The following is a 10638-nucleotide window of genomic DNA, read 5'->3' as shown; positions in this document are numbered from 1 at the left end:
GTGAGCCACCGCAGCCAGCAGAACAAGTCTTAAACTTAATTTTTTGTAAGACTCGGTCTTGCTCTGTTTCGGAGGCTGGAATGCAGTGGTGCCATCACAGCTCACTGCTGCCTCAACCTTCTGGGATCAAGGGGTCCTCCTGCCTCAGCCTCCCCACTAGTTGGGACTACAGGTGTGTACCACCATGCCCTTCTAATTTAAAAACAAAAAATTTGTAGAGATAGGGTTCTACTATGTTATCCAGGCTGGTCTCGAACTCCTGAGCTGCAGTCATCCTACCTCTTTGGTTTCACAAAGTACTCGGATAATAGTCACGCCACTGTTCCTGGCCTTTACTCTTATTTCCTCTTGAGGACAACATTTTCCATGGGTACACAGCCACCAAAGTGTAAAGGAATCAAGTAGGGAAGAATAAAGATTCTGCAAATGTTTGCTTTATACAGCCCTTTTCAGAAGTTATTATAGACTAGACTATAGATTTTCTATTATAATATAGAATTTATAACTTCATACATAAAGATAATTTCAATCCTAAATCTGTGTCAGTGAAGTAGAGCACCTAACAATGATATCAGAGCACTCTTTCACTTTTAATCAAGAGAACAATCTTTAAGCCAATAGAAACAGTCTTAAATCACGCTGCAAAAGAAAAAAAAAACCCTGAATATTGAAGAGCAAAATAAATTTAAAAATCTTTAGGGAAAAGCTTACATTTGAAAGAGTCAGGCCAGGCACAGTGGCTCACGCTTGTAATCCCAGCCCTTTGAGAGGCCAAGGTGGGCAGATCACCTGAGGTCGGGGGTTCAAGACCAGCCTCACAAACATGGAGAAACGCTGTTTCTACTAAAAATACAGAATACTACTAGCCTGTAGTCCCAGCTACTCAGGAGGCTGAGGCAGGAGAATTGCTTGAACCTGGGAGGCGGAGGTTGCAGTAAACCAAGATTACGCCATTGCACTCCAGCCTGGGCAACAAGAGTGAAACTCCTCTCAAAAAATTAAAAAAAAAAAAAAAACTTAAAAAGTCAACTGTTCTAAAACGTTTATGAAATACCGTTTTCAATGTCCAAAATAACAAATTTATTCCTTGGTCCACATTTTGCCTGAAGCACCTCCCTCCCAAATAATTAAGAGTTATTTTATGGGACAAGAGTTAGCCAGTCAGATCCGATTACTGTAAATCAGAAAGACAAAATTTATATATCCTTTTCTGTCCTCCCATAATACTGATCTCTTTACCAAATGGTAGCCAGCAGCTACTTTAATCATAAGCCTGATAATGTACTACTTCATGGCAAATAGACCTTAATAATTCTACTCCTCTCTTGCTGCCAGCCCTGTACTGAACAGCGAGAATACATTGACGTTGTCACGGTTCACGACACATTGATTAATCAGGTAATACACATTCTAAATACTTAGTGAAATGGACTGTAAAAAAACTATTTTACTGACTCTTAGGGACAACAATTTGTCTTCTTCTACTTTAATGACGATGCTGTGTCTATGTCTTTACCGTCAATGGTACTTAAAATTACCTGAAATGACTGGGTTTCACTGACTCAGTACCACTTAAAAGTCAACAGAATTTTGCTAAAAAAGCTCAAAAATGAAACAAGAAATACTGAACAATTTTAAGCACGCTAAGAGATAGAGACGCAAATGATCGAAAGTATAGAAATTACTGAACAATACATTCCAGACAGGATGATGGACAATGCTAATTTCACTTTGAATACAGCCAACTGGAAAATGATGAAAATCCCTTTCAGTGGAGCAGGAAATAAATGTGCATGGGTGCAATTTTTAATAGAATAGTGTTGCCTGTTGGCTGCACTGGAGCCAAGGAGACACTTGGGGAGTGCTTGGTAACAAAAAAAATATGGACCTGATCAGTTATGCAGCCAAATTAGCAAGTAATTAGACAGAAACATTAAAACTACACCAGAAGCCACAGCCATCCCAGAAATTCCAAACATACACTAAAACAAATAAGTGGAAGCTTGTGAAATTCACTGTATTTACAATTGCTCACTCCTGTTTTCAAATTCCTAATAATTTCCTTAGGGGAAACTTCTGGAATCCCCCAGAGTTGGTTTCCTTGTCATATGTTTTCATAGAATCCTATTTTCATTTTCTGCGCACAACTTAATATTCCTGGGATTCAGTAATTTATGTTTCCCTCCTTCAACTACCTCCATGAGTCTAGAGACCTCATGTCCATGTGGTTCCTTGTATGTCTAGCACAGTGTGGGGATACATTACAGGTGCTCCAAATATACTTTTTAATAAATTAATAATCTTCTCAACACATCAGCAGTTCTCTTCACTTTCCAGTCTTTTCTTCGTTGTTACTTGCACTGTCTCTAGATGCTCTTCCTTTCTCTTCCACTAGCACTCTGATGAGCATACAATAGCAGGCAGCATCCCTAGAACAACATGACATTAACAGAAAAGGGACACGCCCCTCCCACTCCTTTGTATTCTGCACACCAAAATAGATCACTTGTTCCAGTGCAATCAGGCATCCCTGATAGGCTCTAAAATACATAGACGATAATCTCAGTAGAATCTTACATCTCTGTCTGAAATCATCTTCAGAACAGCACAATATATATCTCAGGAGGTGCTCTGTAGGTAACGAAAGTGATGCAGAAACCACACATGTTCATCCAGTACCTACCATGTGCCAGTTATTGCAAAACTACCCCACATCAAGGACAGACAGATAACAAATCTCCCCTGAATCCTTCTGTCCAGCTACGGTCATGCTCACACTTTCTGACTTTTCACGTTGCAGCAACATTCTTTCCATCACCCACCTGATGCCTTAACTGCCTTACCCTTGACCTCTATAGAACTATTTCCACATTCTTTTTTTTTTCTTTTTTTTCTTTTGTTTTGAGACAAAGTCTCGCTCTGTGGCCCAGGCTGGAATGCAGTGGTCCAATCTCAGCTCACTGCAACCTCCTTCTCCCGGGTTCACGCAATTCTTGTGCCTCAGCCTCCTGAGTAGCTGGAATTATAGGCGCACACTACCATGCCTGGCTAATTTTTGTATATTTAGTAGAAACAATGTTTAAACATTTTGTCCAGGCTGGTCTTGAACTCCCGACCTCAGGTGATCCACCCGCCTCGGCCTCCAATGTGCTGGGATTACCGGCGTGAGCCACTGCTCCTGGCCTATTTCCAAGTTCTGTTGTTACATCATTGTCACAACAGACACCATATTTCAATCCTGCCTGTGTCCCCAAATGGTGTGTGAGTATATGAGTGTGAGTGTATGTGTGTAAACCTGCCATCTATTATATATTCACTCAAAGATTGTGCTCTGATTGTCAATGATAAAAGAAGACAAACCGTGTTTTCATTACACAGGACATTTCGACAGGTCTAATATGAGATTTCCTCTCACTCCATTTATTCATACTTATTTCATTATCTCCCTGTTTTACTTGCAGCTGTGCCCATCAAACACTAATTATTTTTCTTTTAGGAAGAAATAATACATAACATCATCAATTTTTTTTTTTTTTTGAGACAGAATCTCACTCTGTCACCCAGACTGGAGTGCAGTGGCACAATCTAGATTCCCTGTAACCTCTGCCTCCCAGGTTCAAGTGATTCTCATGCCTCAGCCTCCTGAGTAGCTGGGATTACAGGCGCACACCACCACGTCTGACTAACTTTTGTATTTTTTAGTACAGATGGGGGTTTTGCCTTGTTAGCCAGGCTGGTCTTGAACTTCTGGCCTCAACTGATCCTCCTGCCTCAGCCTCCCAAAGTGCTGGAATTACAGGCATGAGCCACCATGCCCAGCCACCCATCAGTGTTAACTCTAAAAATATCACTTCATCTTACCACCAGTTATTTGAGACTTAAAATTAGAATAATAACCTAGGAATGTTCCATAAAGTGAAATTACTTTGAGAAATTACATATATATATAATATATATATTTACATATACACACACACATCTCTAGTAGCAGGATATGCTTACATGCATACATATAGTTGTCTCTATTTGGGTTGTCCCAAAAGCAGATCACAAGACAAGGATTGAAATGTAACTATGTTGGCCAGGTGCTGTGGCTCACGCCTGTAATCCCAGCACTTTGGGAGGAAAAGGTGGGCGGATCACCTGAGGTCAGGAGTTCAGGACCAGTCTGGCCAACAGGTGAAACCCTGTTTCTACTAAAAATACAACAATAAGCTAGGCATGGTAGTGCGCCTGTAATCCCAGCTACTTAGGAGGCTGAGGTGGGAGAATTGCTTGAACCTGGGAGGCGGAGGCTGCAGTGAGCCGAGATCGCGCCACTGCACTCCAGCCTAGGCAACAGGGCGGGACCGCGTCTCAAAAAAAAAAAGAAAAGAAAAAAATGTAAGTAGGTAGTTTAGGAGATAATCGCAGGTAAGACGGGCGGAGAGCGGGAGGCTGAGATGCGATGGTATAAGGCCTAAAATTAAGATCCAATATTATGCATGCCTTGACATCTGGGAAACACTGTGAGGGCCTCACATGCCCTAACTGCAAGTTCCCATCCCCACTCTTTTCACACAGATAAGGTGCCGTAGCCAAGCTGTCCTCCTTATCACAGGAACCAGTCACAGTTTCTGCTTATCTCTGAGTAGTGGGCCTCAGTTTCCTGCCACCCTGTGGCATTATTCAAACGAGACAGTCACATCCTCCCACAGGCACTAGGGGGCGCTCCATCCTATTGCTACCACAAAGTCTGCCTCCCGCAGCCCCTGCTTGTTCACTGAGTTCCCAAGTGCTGGTGACCCTGGGTGGCACGCGGTGTCTTCTTCTGCCCTGCCATGAGCATATGGGACTAATACACTGCCACTCATCTCCTTATCCAGTGTTGGGTGTCATGTGTCTGAGCATCCCCATAATTCTGGGGTAAGAATCTCTTTTACCAATGGGGTGACTGGGAGGCAATTAAAACATGCATAAGGAAATGCATGTCATAAAATGCATGCTATCAACGAATTTTTAAATGGCTAACTGAGAAATTGCAGTAAAAACAATCTGGAGAGTTCTGAGAGCCAGTGAGAACCAGCTTCAGAGATACCCAAGTAGGAAAAGAGCTAGCGTTTTTAAAAGCCAACACTTGTCAGTCATTGATTGAAGGTTGCTCCCAGGGACATTAATTCTCCCACATCTCAGGGAAAGTAGTTCAGCCAGCCAGAGAAAGCCCTCAAGCAAAGAAACGTTCAGGCTGGCAGGTGGAAGTTGACCTGCAAGCACTGTCATTCTAAGACCTGAGGGGCTATAGGCTGAGCCTGGCTGCTACAGTGCAAAAGAGTGGTAGTCCTTTAGACCAAATTCCTGCCCCTTCTTGATGTTTTTCACAAAATTCATGTATCTACAGGCAGATAGACTTTATCTTTTGGTACAGATAAAGTTCTATGCATGGGGCCAGGCGCAGTGGCTCACGCCTGTAATCCCAGCACTTTAGGAGGCCGAGGCAGGCCGGTCGCTTGAAGCCAGGAGTTCAAGGACCAGCTTGACCAACAAGGTGAAACCCTGTCTCTCTTAAAAATACAAAAATTAGCCAGGCATGTAGTCCCAGCTTCTTGGGAGGTTGAGACAGGAGAATTGCTTGAACTCGGTGGCAGAGGTTGCAATGAGCTGAGATCATGCCACTGCACTCTAGTCTTTGCAACAGAGCAAGACTCTGTCTCAAAACTAAACAAAAGTTCTATGCATGAAAGGGGATAAAGAAAAAAAAATGCTAAATGCCATGGTTTGATAAAAGCTACTGCTAATTCCTCTCTCTAACCTCCAGCATTGAGGAATGAGAGTCCTCAGACTTCACAATGTATCAAAGTCTTAGGAGGGGCTGGGTTTCAACTGCAGCGTCTCCCATTAAGTCTTCTGGGTTGAGATCTTAGAACTTTTATTTCTAACGAGTTCCCTAGTGCTGCCAATGCTACTGGTCTGGGGACCACACTTGGCTCTAGACCAAGGTTCTACAACCAAAGGTTTTCAAACGTAGAGTGATGGAGACCTGTGGTGGGCATATGACAGAGTCAGAATGATTCCAGAAGAGGCCTCTTCAAAGTGTGCTGGACCATCACAGCATGAGCTGAAGCCATGGAGCAATCAGCAGCTTTGTCTTCGCTGTCTTGTAGTTGGAGAGGAGAAGGTGATGAGATTTCCTTTCTATACATCAAGATCAAGGAGACAGTGAGTGAAAACGAGAACTTGAGGATGGCCCCTGAATGTGAATTCAGCCAAGGTCCTAATATACATGGACATTCTTCTCCATGGAAAGGATGACAAGCGGTTTCCAAAAAAAGACATTACTGAAAACTGAAGTCTGAGTCAATCTCACAGAGGCAATCTTCGGGCACTTGTCTGTTGATAAGGGGATGCCTTGCACTTCCATCCTTTATCCCTGAAAGAGCAGGAGCAATGGCCTATTGGAAATCACCAGGTATCTTGGATTCATGGAAACACACTTGCTGATGAAAAGAGGGCAGCCCTGACAAGCACTTTCTCTTTTTGCCTCTGAGTTCAAGTAGGCCAGAAGTGCACAAGAGTCCTTCTCTTTGTACAAAGAAAAAGAAACAAGATCTTCGTGTTTATTGTTGGAGTGTTTTGAGACATTGTTTTGACTTCATTTTAAGCCCTATTAACTTTTAGTATTATCCCTAGCAGATTTCCTCACTAAAGTGAGTGACTAAATCTCCCTCAGTGTCCATTTCTTTAAATGCTATCACATAAAATCTTGAACATGTATTCCATATGTTGCTGTGATGATAATATGTGCCATCCACCCAGCTGGGTGTGTCCTACAGCAGGACATCGGTCCTTCCCCTCCCCTTCCCACACTCTGTCCTCCTCCTTAGTTGTCTTGTTGATGGCTTCCTGTCTGTAGATTACATCACAAACCCTAATACTTTCATTCATTCACTGATGTAGCAAATACTTATTTGATATATGACACTCTGTAAATGCTGGAGATACAAAAATGCTGGGTAGTCCCTGCTGTTACATTGTTCTCAATCTACCCAAGAAGTGCGCAAATAAAGTCAGTCGACATTGGCGTGATACTGAGCTATGTGGAGAAACACACCAGGAGAAAGTTAGAGGGAGGAGAGGCAGCTGGAAGGGCTTTCCTAGGAAAGCAGCCACTCAGCTGTGTCTCCAGGGAGGAGCTAAGCAACCAACTAGGTAGGTGCCTCCAAGCAGAAGGAGCACTCAAGTAAAAGGGCTCAGAGGCCAGGGAGAAGAATGAGTCTGAATTGATAGAAAAGGGGCCAGAAAGGTGAAGAGTGGCGCCAAGAAGCAGAGGACAGCCAGAGAGCTGGCATCGTGGGAGTCCAAGAGAAAACCAGCGTGAGGCGGAAGGCGTGGCCAAATACAAGGAGGCAAGTAATACAAGGATAGATATCTGCTGACTACATTGCCGACGATCTCAGCAGAGAGACTGCTAGGAGAACGGCAAGTGGGGCAGAAGTCAGTCCGTGATAAGCTGAGAAATAAATGGGAGTTGAACGCTGTCAACATGTTATGTGGCTTTTGTGGCCTGAGCTGCACTGCCACGCCTCCTTTCTGTTGTGTGGGGGGATTCACAATGATCTCAGTAGCACATATGGGAAGCGCGATTTGGGGTTTCATTTAACATCTTGTGTTTTGCTCTGAAGTGCCCCCTCCTCCTGTTGGTTTATATCTAGTATCAGTAGATATATCTCTTTAAAACTGGTTTCATATTTTGGACTACATCAATCACCCTTGGAATTTATGATCGCTCATTCATTTACACTGCCAGTTTTTCACGTTAGGGACATAAGAGATCATCGCCACCACCAACCCCAACACCCCCACATACTTACTCCTCAGTGCTTTTTCTACCTTTTTTTCTATTTTTCTTTTCTTTCTTTTTTTTTTTTTTTTTTTTTTAGAGGCAGGGTGTCCCTCTGTTGCCCAGGCTGGAGTGCAGTGGCATGAAATCAGCTTTTCTTTTACCTGCTGTTCCTTCTGCTTGGCCACCTCTTCCTCTACCTGGATGGTTGCTAAGCTCCTCCCTGGAGACACAGCTCAGTGGATGCTTTTCTCAGGAAGCCCTTCCAACTTCCTCCCCTCCCTCTAACTTTCTCCCTGTGTGCCCAGGAAATCTGCAACCTCCACCTCCCGGACTCAGGTGGTCCTGTCACCTCACCCTCCTAAAAGCAGCTGGGATTACAGGTGCGTGCCACCATGCCCAGCTAGTGTTTCTATCTTTTGTAGAGATGGGTTCTCACTATGCTGCCCAGCCTGGTCTTGAACTCCTGGGCTCAAGCGATCTGACTGCCTTGGCCTCCCAGAGTGCCAGGATTATGGGCGTGAGCCACCATGCCTGATCTTACTTTTTCAACTTCTGTTTGTACTTCACGTTTTAGCATTTGGAGCGTCATTTAGCATCTGATACTTTAGTCTATAGCATCCCTTCTCTTCTAAATATTTATATTCTTTGTTAAAAATTTTTTATTTCAATAGTTTTTAGGGCACAGTGGTTTTGTTACATGGATGAATTGTACAGTCGTGAATTCTGAGATTTTAGTGCACCCATCACCCGAGTAGTGTACATTGTACCTATGTGTAGTTTTTTTATCGCTAGCCCTCCTCCCATCTTCCCCTTCTGAGTCTCTAAAGTCATTGTATCCACTCTGTATGCCTTTGTATACTCATAGCTTAGCTCCCACTTATAAGTCAGGATACACAGTTCTTGGTTTTCTCCTCCTGTGCTACTTCACTAAGAATAATGGCCTCCAGCTCCAACCAAGTTGCTTTGTTCCTTTTTATGGCTGAGTAGTAGTCCACGGTGTATATTCACCACATTTTCTTTATCGACTCATTGGTTGATGGGCACTTATGTTGGTTCCACATCTTTGCAATTGTGAATTGTGCTGCTATAAATGTGTGTGTGTGTGTGTGTGTGTGTGTGTGTGTGTGTGTGTCTTTTTCATATAGACTTCTTTTCCTTTGGGTAGATACCTGATAGTGGGGTTGCTGGATTGAATGGTAGATCCACTTTTAGCGGAATCTCCATGCTGTTTTCCATAGCATTTGTACTAATTTATATTCCCGTGTTCCCTTTTCCCCACATCCTTGCCAACATCTATTGTTTTTGACTTTTTAATAATGGTCATTTTTGCCAGAGTAGGGTGGTGTCTCATTGTGGTTTTAATTTGCATTTCCCTGATGATTAGTGGTGTCGAACATTTTTTCCTATGTTTGTTGGCCATTTGTATATCTTCTTTTGAGAATTGTCTATTCATGTCCTTTGTTCACTTTTCGATGGGATTATTTTTCTCTTGCTGATTTGTTTGAGTTCTTTGTAGATTCTGGATTCTAGACCTTTGTCAGATGCATAAGTTGCAAGTATTTTCTCCTATTCTGTGGGTTGTCTGTTCACTCTGCTGATTATTCCTTTTATATTCTTATTAAGGTTACATGAAAGACTTGCTCAGTGTGATCGGAGGCTCCCTCTTGTGGCAGACAGTAGCCGGAAGCCATTCCCAAACTTTCCTTTGCCTGCCTTCAAATACACAGGCTACCAAGTGAGACATTTATCTTTCTAGATTTCCAGAAGCTAAGGCTGAGCATGTGACACTTATGGCCAAAAAGATTTAGGCAGCAATCTTTGAGTAGGGATTGCCTTTTCAACTACAAAGCAAAGCCTCATTAGGAAAAAGCCCTTTGCTCTCGTCCTTTTCTCTCCTTCTCAACTGTAATGCAGATTGCCCCGAGGGCTGCCACCCTTGGCCGAGGTGAGGATAAGAACCAGGCACTGGGGACAGCTGGAAGGCACCTGAGGATCAGGTATCTCCCACCCCAAGATGGAGGGTAAGGGAAAGAAAGTCAAGGCAGGTGTTTTGAACCACATTTGTGACATTTATATAAAAGAAATTTCTCCACAGTGCTGTTTTAAAGGTATTTTAAGCACATCATTTCACAGTGTGACCGGAATAATGATATACCGATTCGAAAGCAGTTATTTGAGTGAATAAAAGTTTCGTTTTAAAGGTGGGGAATGGGCGTGACTGTAATACAGATTTATTTGGATTTCTGAAAAATATAGACCTCCCAGGCTATAGTGGAAAAAGCACAAACTATTAGAACAACAATGCAGAGCCCGCTGCAAAAACAAGGAAAGAATTCAGACAGCCAGTGTGAGATCCTCTCTGTCCTTAAAACAACCCTGCAGGAAGGCATCCTGGGTTCAAGTCCCAAGTTGTACACCTACTAGCTGTGTGACCTTAGGCAAATCACTACAATTTCTCTTTGCCTCATGGTCTTTGTTTTGTATCTTTTGTAGAGATGGGTTCTCACTATGCTGCCCAGCCTGGTCTTGAACTCCTGGGCTCAAGCGATCTGACTGCCTTGGCCTCCCAGAGTGCCAGGGAGGGGGAAGGAATTTGCTCAACAAATACTCAGTTTCTACCATATGCCATTATTATTCCAGGCACAACTGTAAATGAAACAGACAAACATCTCTGTCCACAATGAGCTTGCTGCCTAGTGAGAGGAGACAGATAAGAACAAGTACTGTGAAATACAGGTGGTGTCATATGGCGAAAAGTGGTACAGGAAAAACAGAGCAAAGAAAGAGGAAGCAGAGAATAGGGTTAGGAGTGGTGACTG

The sequence above is a fragment of the Aotus nancymaae genome, unplaced genomic scaffold, assembly GCF_030222135.1.
Source record: "Aotus nancymaae isolate 86718 unplaced genomic scaffold, 86718_ANA_hifiasm-v0.15.2.pri h1tg000077l, whole genome shotgun sequence".
NCBI lineage: Eukaryota > Metazoa > Chordata > Mammalia > Primates > Aotidae > Aotus > Aotus nancymaae.
The sequence above is the reverse complement of the archived record's forward strand: the minus strand, read 5'-3'. Positions refer to the sequence as shown.